Source organism: Aythya ferina (genome assembly GCF_964211825.1).
Source record: "Aythya ferina genome assembly, chromosome: 2".
NCBI classification, from domain to species: Eukaryota; Metazoa; Chordata; class Aves; order Anseriformes; family Anatidae; genus Aythya; species Aythya ferina.
The window spans coordinates 115614463-115625014 of NC_140297.1; the positions used below are offsets into that span (position 1 = coordinate 115614463).

General features: G+C 42.3%; 1 long non-coding RNA gene across 1 annotated transcript; it reads right to left on the bottom strand.

Moving 5' to 3' along the window:
* Window positions 1–1003: 1003 nt before the first annotated feature.
* On the bottom strand, window positions 1004–9656 carry LOC311432358. The gene is made up of 3 exons (XR_014690004.1): window positions 9412–9656; window positions 9072–9187; window positions 1004–1680 (listed from the first exon to the last, which is right to left on the bottom strand). It is a non-coding gene; the product is annotated as an uncharacterized lncRNA (long non-coding RNA).
* Between the last annotated feature and the right edge of the window lie 896 nt (window positions 9657–10552).

Sequence of the window (10552 nt, forward strand, 5' to 3'; positions counted from 1 at the left end):
CATGCCCTGTAGTAGTGCTATTCACAAGCTCAGCGGATTGTTTGCAAATTCAGCACAGTGAGTCAGTTCCACACCATCCACATCCCCAGGCACTGCCATTGCATACCTGTGTCTTAGCAAAAAAGGTGGCTGCCACACTAGACATCCTGAATGTCCTCTGAGCATGAAGCAAAGCACCTGCTGGGGCTTGTGGAGTGGAAACAGAACTTGGTCTTGACAGCCTCTACTGAAAACAAGAAAAACATTTCTATTTACACACCTCCATTTAACTCTGCATAAAGGCTATAGGCTGTTCTTACATTTGACTCACCAAATTCTCCCTTTTCTTGACAGCGTTCTCCCTGTATTACATTGGTGATGTAATGTGCTAGATCTAGCAAGATCCAAACTGTGACCACACTCCTCGGCCCCATGCCTGGCTTAGCTCTGGACTCCCAGACCCGTGACAGCTCCCCTGCTTTGGCCAGGTCTGGGGACACCGTGCCTCCTGAGATATAGCAACCAATTTTTCACCTCTGTTCAGGCAATCAAAATCTGAAGCTTATCCTGAACACACAAAATCTGGTGTTTCTTTTCTTCATGTGCCATTGTGTGTAAGAGGAAAGAGTGTGGATCAACAGCTGCCTTTAGTCAACACAGTCAATCGGCTTAAGAATGTAATCATCTAGAAAAAGGAAGGGAGGCTAAACTGCTGTCACTTGCTGCTAATAAAAGTTACAGCATTAAGCAGCAGCGGGAGACAAGCTTTTGTTCACTCTGAGTAAGCATTTGGTTCTCTGTGTGCCTTACGCTGGGGCGACACTGTAGGTTGAGAAGGGCTCTTACAACAGAGCAAACTTGGAGGAGAGATTTATTCAACGTGCTACTTACGCTGCCATTCATTTCCAGTGTCCCTGCCAGTTCAGTGAACATTAGAGCTTGAATAAAGCTCCCCTGTCCTCTACCATCTAATTCTACATTGTTAGGCACAAGCCAGTGGTTTTGTTTCTTGGGTTTGGTTGAGTTTGTTTTTTTTTTTTTTTTTTTTAACAGCAGCTGGTTGGGTTTGGCACACTAATTACCATTGTGTCATAAATTCAGCATAATGGCTGCACTGCAGGACCAAGCAGACAGGCTGTGAGGCAGCAAGCCCTTACTTAAACAAAGGAGAGCTTTGATAAATAGTAATACTAGCCAGGAAAATTATTTAAAAAAATATTTGCAACAAAGTATGGGCTCCGTTACCTGACAGATATCATATTTTAACATGCTTTAACATGCCTTTTCAATATATTATTTCTCTGAATTTATCCTGGGTTGTGTATTTGGAGAGGGTTTTGTCAGATTTACTTCTCACATAGCAAGCACTAGGAAGGATGCTAGAATAATATTTACATGCATAACGGATGAACATTAATTTGGACTTCTGAATTGCCCAGTCAATGTGCCTAAGGACTGACCTGAAAAATCAGCATCCTTGGAGACAGTACTTTCCTGATGTTTCGGGTCTTTGTGTCCTTTCTGAGACCTTCAAGGAGGATACCAGTTTTGCCAGTAACCATGATGTCCACTGTAAGATACAGGAATGGAGTCAAATCTCTTTAGCTAGAGATTGAAGTACCTCCAAGTTACTTCCTTCTGTAGTGCTGCTAATGTTCTGGGATGAAGCAAGAAAACCAGGGCTAGGGTGGCTGACCAAATCTGCAGCAAAAGAAAAGTTCAATATCCAACTGTGAGGCATAAAAAGCTGAAGACAACATATAAAAATGAAAAATATTCTAATTAAAACAACAGCTCTGGTTGACCAACTGGCTACCACTAGTCAGATAAGCTGTTTCTATGAAGAATCCCACATTTTAATGAGATTTCTACATACTTTATAATCTAGGTGAATATTATAATAATGTTACAGCTGTCTACAATGTAGAAGTGAAGATTAACTGAAGCACTTGAATTTGGGGGAAAAAAAAAGGCTGTCCTTCCTATACAGAATGTTAAAAAAAATAAAAAAAAAAAAAAAAAAACATATGTCAGTTTCTCAGTGAACAAAATAAAACTCCTAGACATTAGTTCACCATTTCAAGTTTATTGTTTGTAGCATCATCAATAATTGAGGAGCTGACAGTTTTTTAAGATTTAGTTAAACATCTGTTTCTCTGTTCCTCTGAACCAAGTCCTGCACTCTCCATTCTCTACACACAGCACTTGGGACTATTAAAAGCATTTAACAGCAAGCATTTAATGCAAATCAGCATTAAGTGTATCCAAGACGCTGAGATCAGCCCTTGAAAGAAAGCTAAGTGTGGTATTTCAGATAATGTCGGGTGGTAATAGGGGGTGAGCACTGACTTTAATTGTAACTCGCTGCAGTTTGCTGCCCTGTGTGGTGAGAAACTATTGTTTGTGCACATCAGAAGCCACAGCATGCCTCGAACGCCCAGAGGGTGACTGCAAAAGCAGCAACCAACAGCTTCTCGTCTGAGTTATTCCTGATCACGCACTGCTGGCCAGGTTAACGCTGCCCACAAAGGGTGGGCAATGCACCCCACAGTAACACCACGCTGGAGTCCATCCCGTGAGGGATGTACAGCAGGGCTGATGGAATGGGAGAGAGGGTTTCTTCACTTGAGAAGGAAGTTGTTAATTTGTTGCTAGGTATACAAGTTAAGGCAGGCAGAGGTAAGGCATTGTTCAGCCCAGAAGTTTAGTACTTAGCCTGAGATCCTGAACTGGAAGTGACAGTCTGAGTCTGCAGAGCCATTCAGGGAAGAAAAGAAGAGCAGTCTCTAAGCCTGACAGTTATGTGCCTCTCTGGTACTGTAATACCAGAAACATGTCATGGGATGATTTAAATAGAAAGTGTTCCATTTAATGGGATTTTGGTCACAGTACTGTGGATCTCTTTAGCAGCATAAAATGTACATTTGAAGCACTGCCCCTTTGCCTTAAACTCCTGGCTCGATTTTCTTTGCTAGTGCCTTAATGGCAGGCACATTTTTTTCAAAGGGAGAAATGATCTGCAGCACATATACCACTTGATGGCTTAACATATTGCACTGCTGGCTGCTGAAGGCAAAATACCAACCACTGCCTCTTCTCTTTATCCATGTTACATGCTAATTGATGTAACTGCCAGAAAAGGGAATTAATTACGGGAATGTACATTTAATTTCATTGAATGGAAACACTACACTTAAGACAACCAATAAGGCACATCTTCAAATTAATATTTTTTTCTCTGGCTTGCATTTTGGTTCCTCAAACCCCTTGATTCTTTGATCCCTTCTTACTATTCTGAAGAAGGTGAGGCTTCATGTATGAGACCTGGGCTAGGGATAACAAAAGGGGTAAAAAAGATCACAAGAGTAACCAGCAAAGAGGACAGAGGAGGGGAAGGCTGATGGGAGGAGAAGTTGATAGGAAAAGAGTGAAGGTATGTCTCTACATTTCTCATCAGATCATCCTTTGCCATCATATGCCTCAGTTCCAAGTGCAAAATCGAATGATTCACAGAGGAGCTGCCTAGCACCACCTGAGACAACCATGTTAATTCCATTCTACAACCTGCTTTCTTTTTTGAGACAGAAAGCAACCCCAAGAACAGTGCTGAAAGAGAATGGGAAAGAAAGAAAGAAAGAAAGAAAGAAAGAAAGAAAGAAAGAAAGAAAGAAAGAAAGAAAGAAAGAAAGAAAGAAAGAAAGAAAGAAAGAAAGAAAGAAAGAAAGAAAGAAAGAAAGAAAGAGAGAAAGAGAGAAAGAAAGAGAGAAAGAGAAAGAAAGAGAGAAAGAAAGAGAGAGAGAAAGAGAGAAAGAGAGAAAGAGAGAAAGAAAGAAAGAGAGAAAGAGAGAAAGAGAGAAAGAAAGAGAGAAAGAGAGAAAGAAAGAGAGAAAGAAAGAGAGAGAGAGAAAGAGAGAAAGAGAGAAAGAGAGAAAGAGAGAAAGAGAGAAAGAAAGAGAGAAAGAAAGAGAGAAAGAGAAAGAGAGAGAGAGAGAGAGAGAGAAAGAGAGAAAGAGAGAAAGAGAGAAAGAGAGAAAGAGAGAAAGAGAGAAAAGAAAGAAAGAAAGAAAGAAAGAAAGAAAGAAAGAAAGAAAGAAAGAAAGAAAGAAAGAAAGAAAGAAAGAAAGAAAGAAAGAAAGAAAGGAAGGAAGGAAAGAACATGCTCTTTGGGCTGGTCATCATCCTCATAAACAGAAATAAACCTTCATAATCCTACTCTACTCCTTGGTTCCCCTTCAAGACCGATGTTCATTTTTCCTGTGGAAAGCAAATCCTTTAATCCAATTCCTTCTCTGCCCCCTCCCTTCTCCCAGGCAGTAGCTTTTGAAGTGGGGGCCTATTGATATCTTTGTAATTCTCTACTTCCTCAACACCACTCACTGGCTACTATACTCTTTTTGAAGACTAAACCCAGCGCCTAGCTTTCACTCTGTAAACGTTACCTATTGTCTTCCGCTATTTCTGCATATCCATCAAGTATTTGCTAATATTCTTGCCATTAACGAATGCTACGTGGTCCCTTGATTAAACAGAGAAGCTAGTAGTTACTAAATGTTCGATATTTGCTTACAGTGATAACGTCTGAAATTTTGAAATGCAGGAGGAAAGCTAAGTGGGATTGGTATGCAAATAAGTAACATAATCCAAATGTGATATGCAAATTACACTATCTTTATAAAAATGATGGAATTGCCCCATAAATGCTATTTTACAGAAGCACACACATTTGGGGCTAAGGGCAGGGGAAGTAATTCCCTGATAATTACTGGTCCGAGAAGAGGATCTGCAGCCATATCTCCCACCTTCCTTTTGTTCTTCCCTACTTTCAACATCTTGCTTTTTCTACTCATGCTATGTCTGTTTCGCTTTCCCTCCTTTCTCCTAACCCCTCAGCCACAATGGCTGGGCCCCTGCAAACATGTCCCAGCCCAATACATCACTGTGCACACATGCAGCACAAAGCACATCTCCAGCACGTCTCTCACCAGCAGCAGTGAGACAAGTCACCTGCCTGTCCACATGCAGAAGACATCTAAATTGCAGTTCAGCACAGGTCTGCAGGATTCCTTATGAGCCACACTTTTGTCCATTGTCCATAGATAATCTCGTCCTTTTGATCAGTTTCGTTTTGTTCTCTTTTCTTCTCCAGCCCAGTGTCCTTGAACTTGTCTGTCTACCCAATATGTTTTGACTTTCCCACCAAGTGGTTCAGGGGCTAGGTCTCAACTTCCTTGGGAGTCCTGAGCTAATGCTTCCTCCCAACCCTGCAGCCATCCACCCTCCAGCAGAGCAGAAAGGCCATCCTGTAAAGCCAGAGTTATCCTTTATTAGGCATAATAGTTTTTATCAGTGTGCTCCAACATCCCAGCCCTTATAACTTTGCTCTGGCCTCCACATGTCATTGAGCTGAATTGCTAAATAACTAGAATATTTATATATATATATAGTATTTTAGGCTGAAAAAAAAAAAAAAAAAGCCTTTTTTTTTTTTTATGTGTTCTGCTCACTAAACAAGTGATCATGCTTCCAAACTGAGTGCAGGCATATTAGCACCACCTTCCACTTTGATGTGCTGATAAGCCTCCTATCTTCCCACTCAGTTTGATGTCTCTCTCTGCAAGACATCCAGATGTGATCGTACACCAAAGCATTTCACATGCTTGTGATGACCTGCCTCGCATACCTCCTCATCACCCCATAGGAGTCCCAGCACCCTGTGGTTGTCCACATGTCCTCTGGTAACAGCATTCCTAAAAAAGGGTATTCCTGGGAGCCACACACAGCTGAGCTACATGTGCTTTGTGTTGGTAACAGTTTTCCATCTTGTCTTTGTCATCAGCAGAGCCCCAGCTGGTGACACTTGCCATTTCCAACAGTGATGCTGCTGAGGGTCTTTGTAGGATCAGTTCTGCATCAGTTGAAACCTTTGTACTCACTTCAGTGGGTGCAGTTTTGACCGTCAGAAAAGGCATGACTGCACTTTGAGGTGTATTTAACGATTCAAAGACTTCCCTCTCTGCGCCATGTAGTTCACCCTCCAACTGCTCTCACTTGAGACCTCCTCTGATTGCTTTTCCTATTCTACTTTAATCTTCTTCCTTATCGACCTCTGTTGTTCTCTTTGATACACCATCTACTTCCAAAGTTTCTCTCTCCTGTTACCCATATTATTTTTTTCTTCTATCTCATGCCAGCAACTGCATTTTCTTGGCCATTGCACAGAAATTCACCTGGGGGCTCTTTTTCAGAACACTTCTTTGAACTTTGTTTAAAAAAATAAAAATAATAATCACAATTCACAGCATTTACTAACACTTGCACCTCTGTACTTACTAGTGTGACACAGATATTTCTCTCCTTAGGAAGGGCTATCAGCAAGAAACCTTACCATCCCACTGAGTTATTGACTTTTTATAGGTCAGCTTTTTTGGCCTGCTTTAATTTACATACTGCCTGCCTTGACTTTCAGTTGAAATCTTGTACCTTCGTCAAGGGGAAATTTCCCTGCCACAGCAAACGAAAAGATTATATATTAGAATGGAATTGTTAGCATGACTTTTCTTAATTAAAACTAAGAAGTGATTCAAAAAGTCTTTTTATATTATTAAAGTGAAATTAATGTGTTTTTTGTTTGTTTGTTTCTTTTTTAGCAGTCAAAAGCTGAATTTCATAGGTGAATGACAGGGCAGAATTTCCAAAGTGTAGTAATCTGCAAATTATCCTGTGATAGTCCTGTAAGTGCTACCTTAATCACAAATAGTGCATATTAATGAAGGTCCTAGACAGATGAAAGAGAATGTTAAGGAGTACATGAAGCTTGATGGAATTAATACAGCCGACACTGAGTTGTGCTCAGACTGAGCCAAACAGCTTCAAGCTACATTTCTGCAAGAGGGGGAGGGGGAAATCCCAAGATGACAGATGCCATGCAGAGCAAAGCCCTTTCTAAAGAAAGAAATAAATCATTTATGTACAATATTCACTAAAAACTGCAGGGGGCAAGAGACTGCAGGTTTTACTTTCAATAAGGAAGAAAAATGCATATATAATAAGTGCTCTTGCAAACATACACTGCATATGGAAAGCAAGTTCAGGTAAGAGTCATTCCCAGTGACTGTCTCAAACTTCATAAAGCTGACTGCCCGTTTATACTTAAGCAGACAGGAAAAATAAACTCTTAAGGCACAACGCATGACAGCGAAGTGAAGAGCCTCCTTGTGGTGTGATTAATGCAGTTATTATTGGTTACCTACTGAAAGCTGAGGGGCATGCAAGTAGCCATGCCAGTGCCCAGGCCTCCCACCCACTCCTCCAGCATTGCTGCCAGGCTTACAGCACAAATGACTGAGTGATGCTGTGCTTCAGCCACTTCTGGCTGGTTGATTGTCTCTTGAGGGCTATTAGTAGCAGACAGTGTGCAGAGGAGCTCTGGGAGACTTACTTCTTCTGATCTTTGGCTGAGTCTCCCTCCTTGGAGATCTTCAAAGCCACCTGGATGTGGTCCTGGGCACCCTGCTCTGGGTAGCCCTGCCTGAGCAGGGGGTTGGAGTAGGTGACCTCCAGAGCTCCCTTCCAGTCTCAGCCATCCTGTGATGCTGTGAATGCAAAGAAGGCACAGCATCTTTTTGGCCCCTTTCCTTGAGTTACACTCTAAGAGGACTACTGCAGCAGAATATCTGGGCGTCTCATAAACCAAATGTAACAGTAGTCGTCATACACATTCTCAGAAGTGTGTTAATCGTCATAAGATATGCCCGTAAATATTTCAAAGAACTGCTTTTTTCTCTAGTAGCATCTGCTCTTTCCAGGGGGGCATTTGTGACTAATGACACTGATTGTACCAATCTCAGTTAAAAAGACAGAGATCATATACGCAAATAATTAAGTGCCTAACCTACAAACATGCCTGCCACGTACATGGAGGCCAGATAGCCCATTCAAAACCCAGATTCCCAGGGGAAAAAACAACCCAGAATGGAAAAATAAGGCAGTGGTTGGCAGGCCTCACTGTGTTGACTGTATTATGCCTTTCTCCTGATGTCAGCAACAGTAGCAGCAGTCAGCCTACCTAAAGACCTGGCTCTGTGTGTTTAAGAGGGTGAAGTCTGGAGGGGCTGTTGGTCTTTCTCAAACATCCTGGCCTTGCATCTGCTGGAGGTAAGGAAACAGGGCCATATCTTATCTCTTTGAGCACTCCCTGCGATAGCTGGTGTGCACATGTTGCTGTCAGCTAAACCCCCAAATGGCTTAATGGCAGGTACATAATAGCCCGTTAGTACAGGTTTGCCTGGGATGCTGGCAGGTGTTTACATGAAATTTTGCCCTGCTTGTCACAGCATATAGGACAGCCGGCACCTGGCAACCTCCTACCAAACAACACATCCTTTGATTGCTCTGGAGCGGTAGCAGCAGCTGCCGCCAGCCTTGTTAAATAAACAACAGGTTCTGCACCTGCTTGAGCAAAGCCCTGAGCTGGCTCCCAGCTGGGCGGTGGGTGCACAGGTAACCCTGCCTCCCCTGCCCACCCTGGCCACAGGGATTAGCAGTGGGGTGCCAGCACCACTTTGTCCTTTGGCTGGGAAGATTTGCCCTGTCCCTCTCTCCAGAGCATGCTGCTGAGCCACAAGACGTAGAAATCTCCCTAATTAGATTTCCGATTTATAGATGGTTCTTGTCACATGCACACACAAGCCCCAGACATAAAGGCACAATGGTAATGAGAAAAAATGACTACGGCACAGCATCCAACTGCCTGTCCCTTGTAGAGCACTTTGAAATAGTGCAGAACAGCAATGAGTCATTTCTGAGGAGCCAAAGGCGTAGTGCAGGACAGGGCTTTTTGTCCTCCAGAGGCTGACACTGTGCAAAAGCCAGATTTTTGTTAGGTACAGTCAGCAAAGACAAGGGAACTGTGTGTCCTGGCTGTAGCAGGTGCGATTCTACTCTCAAATCCTGAAATGATTATTTTATCATTCCGCTTTATATCAGGTTTAATTAAATACCGGTGCCTTATTAGATTCTGCACTAAATACACTCATCTGGATCCACAAACTTATCAAAAGCAGAAGGATTACCAGGGAGGGGGTATCGCTTACCTGCTGCTGGGATTCTTCCCCCTCTGGTTTCTTTCCCTCCCCTGCACACAGTTGAGCAAGATGTTCTGGGAGTGACATGGTGGCTGCTCTTCCAGCCTTCAGCTTGTGGCAGGTGCCTGAAGAGGTTGCACAAAAGACACGAGCAAGTAGAAAGGAATAAATGAAAAGGTCCTTGTTATTCATGTGTAAGACAAAAGCCAGTGTAAGAAAAAAAATAATTACAAGCAACAAGAGTGGAATTCAAGGTGAATGCTAGGAAAAACAACAAATAAAACAAGCAAACAAATGAAAAAACAGGTGATAAAAGATCAAGACGGTCCATTTAAAAGATGTATGATACTTAGTTTGAGGCAGCACTCTGAGAGCAGAGAGCCATGCTAATTGGGCTCCGTTCTTTTGATCCACAGAGCAGACTTCCTCCATTTAGATGTTTTCTTGAGAATTAAAAGGCAGAAAAAACTTAGAGGCAGCTTTATGCCAGTTTTAACACACAAACACAGAAAGGACCATCTGTTGGGTCTTTCAGCTACAAGAGAGATGAAAGGGAAAAGGTGAAACAGGAGCACTGCATCTATTTTGTAGTCGTGTATCCACCCAGGCATATGGATATATTAACTGCGTTTTGGCAGCATTAAATTCCTGATAGAGACAAGTTGTTTGTTACTAATCGTCCACAGAAGCAAGCTGGCAGAGCAAATCCCCTTCATGCAGTCATATGGAGCTTCAGGTCTAAGAACCCAGTAGTGATAATCAAGAGACTATTATTTGCATTTAACTATTTTCCAGTAAATTGCTATCAGCCCAGTTTGCAAACACAGCTGATAAATACAGTAAATGCTGTTGAATCCCAACTACGCAGAAATGCCTGCATGCCAGCAGTGGCCACAGCCTCTTCTTTTGCTCTGCCTCTCAAACATCATGGTGCCACAATCACTGCAGAACTCCACATTTTTAATAGAATCCCTATTAATTACACATATGAGCGACAAAAAGTGATTACACTGAGCAGAAGTGAGGGCTTCAGTTTAACTAGTTCTGAGGAAGTGTAACATTTGGCTGTTTGTGTGATCACGTTGCCTTCTAGTGGCTGGCCCCAGCACCCTCGTACCAGGAAGATTTCACGATGCTCTTCCATCCCTGAAACACAAATGCATCCAGGGTGCAGGATATATTCTTCACTCCTCCTAGTAAAGGAACAAGGCTCATACTCTGTATTGCTTAGGAGGCAAAAAAGTGCCGTCACCAGTAATTTTTGTAATGACACACATTACTGCTTGTTTTGAGTGCCTCCTAGGAAAAATGTTTTGCATCTGTTTTTAGTACTCAACAACCTGTAACAAAGCAATGAGTTTATCATCTCATGGTGCTGAACAGGCCTGCCTCTCCATCTGCAGGAGCAGAGAGAAATAAAAGACAAATAAAGAAGAGTGAAGCAATTTCTTTCAAAATACTGATCACACAACACCATGTGGTGAAACAAA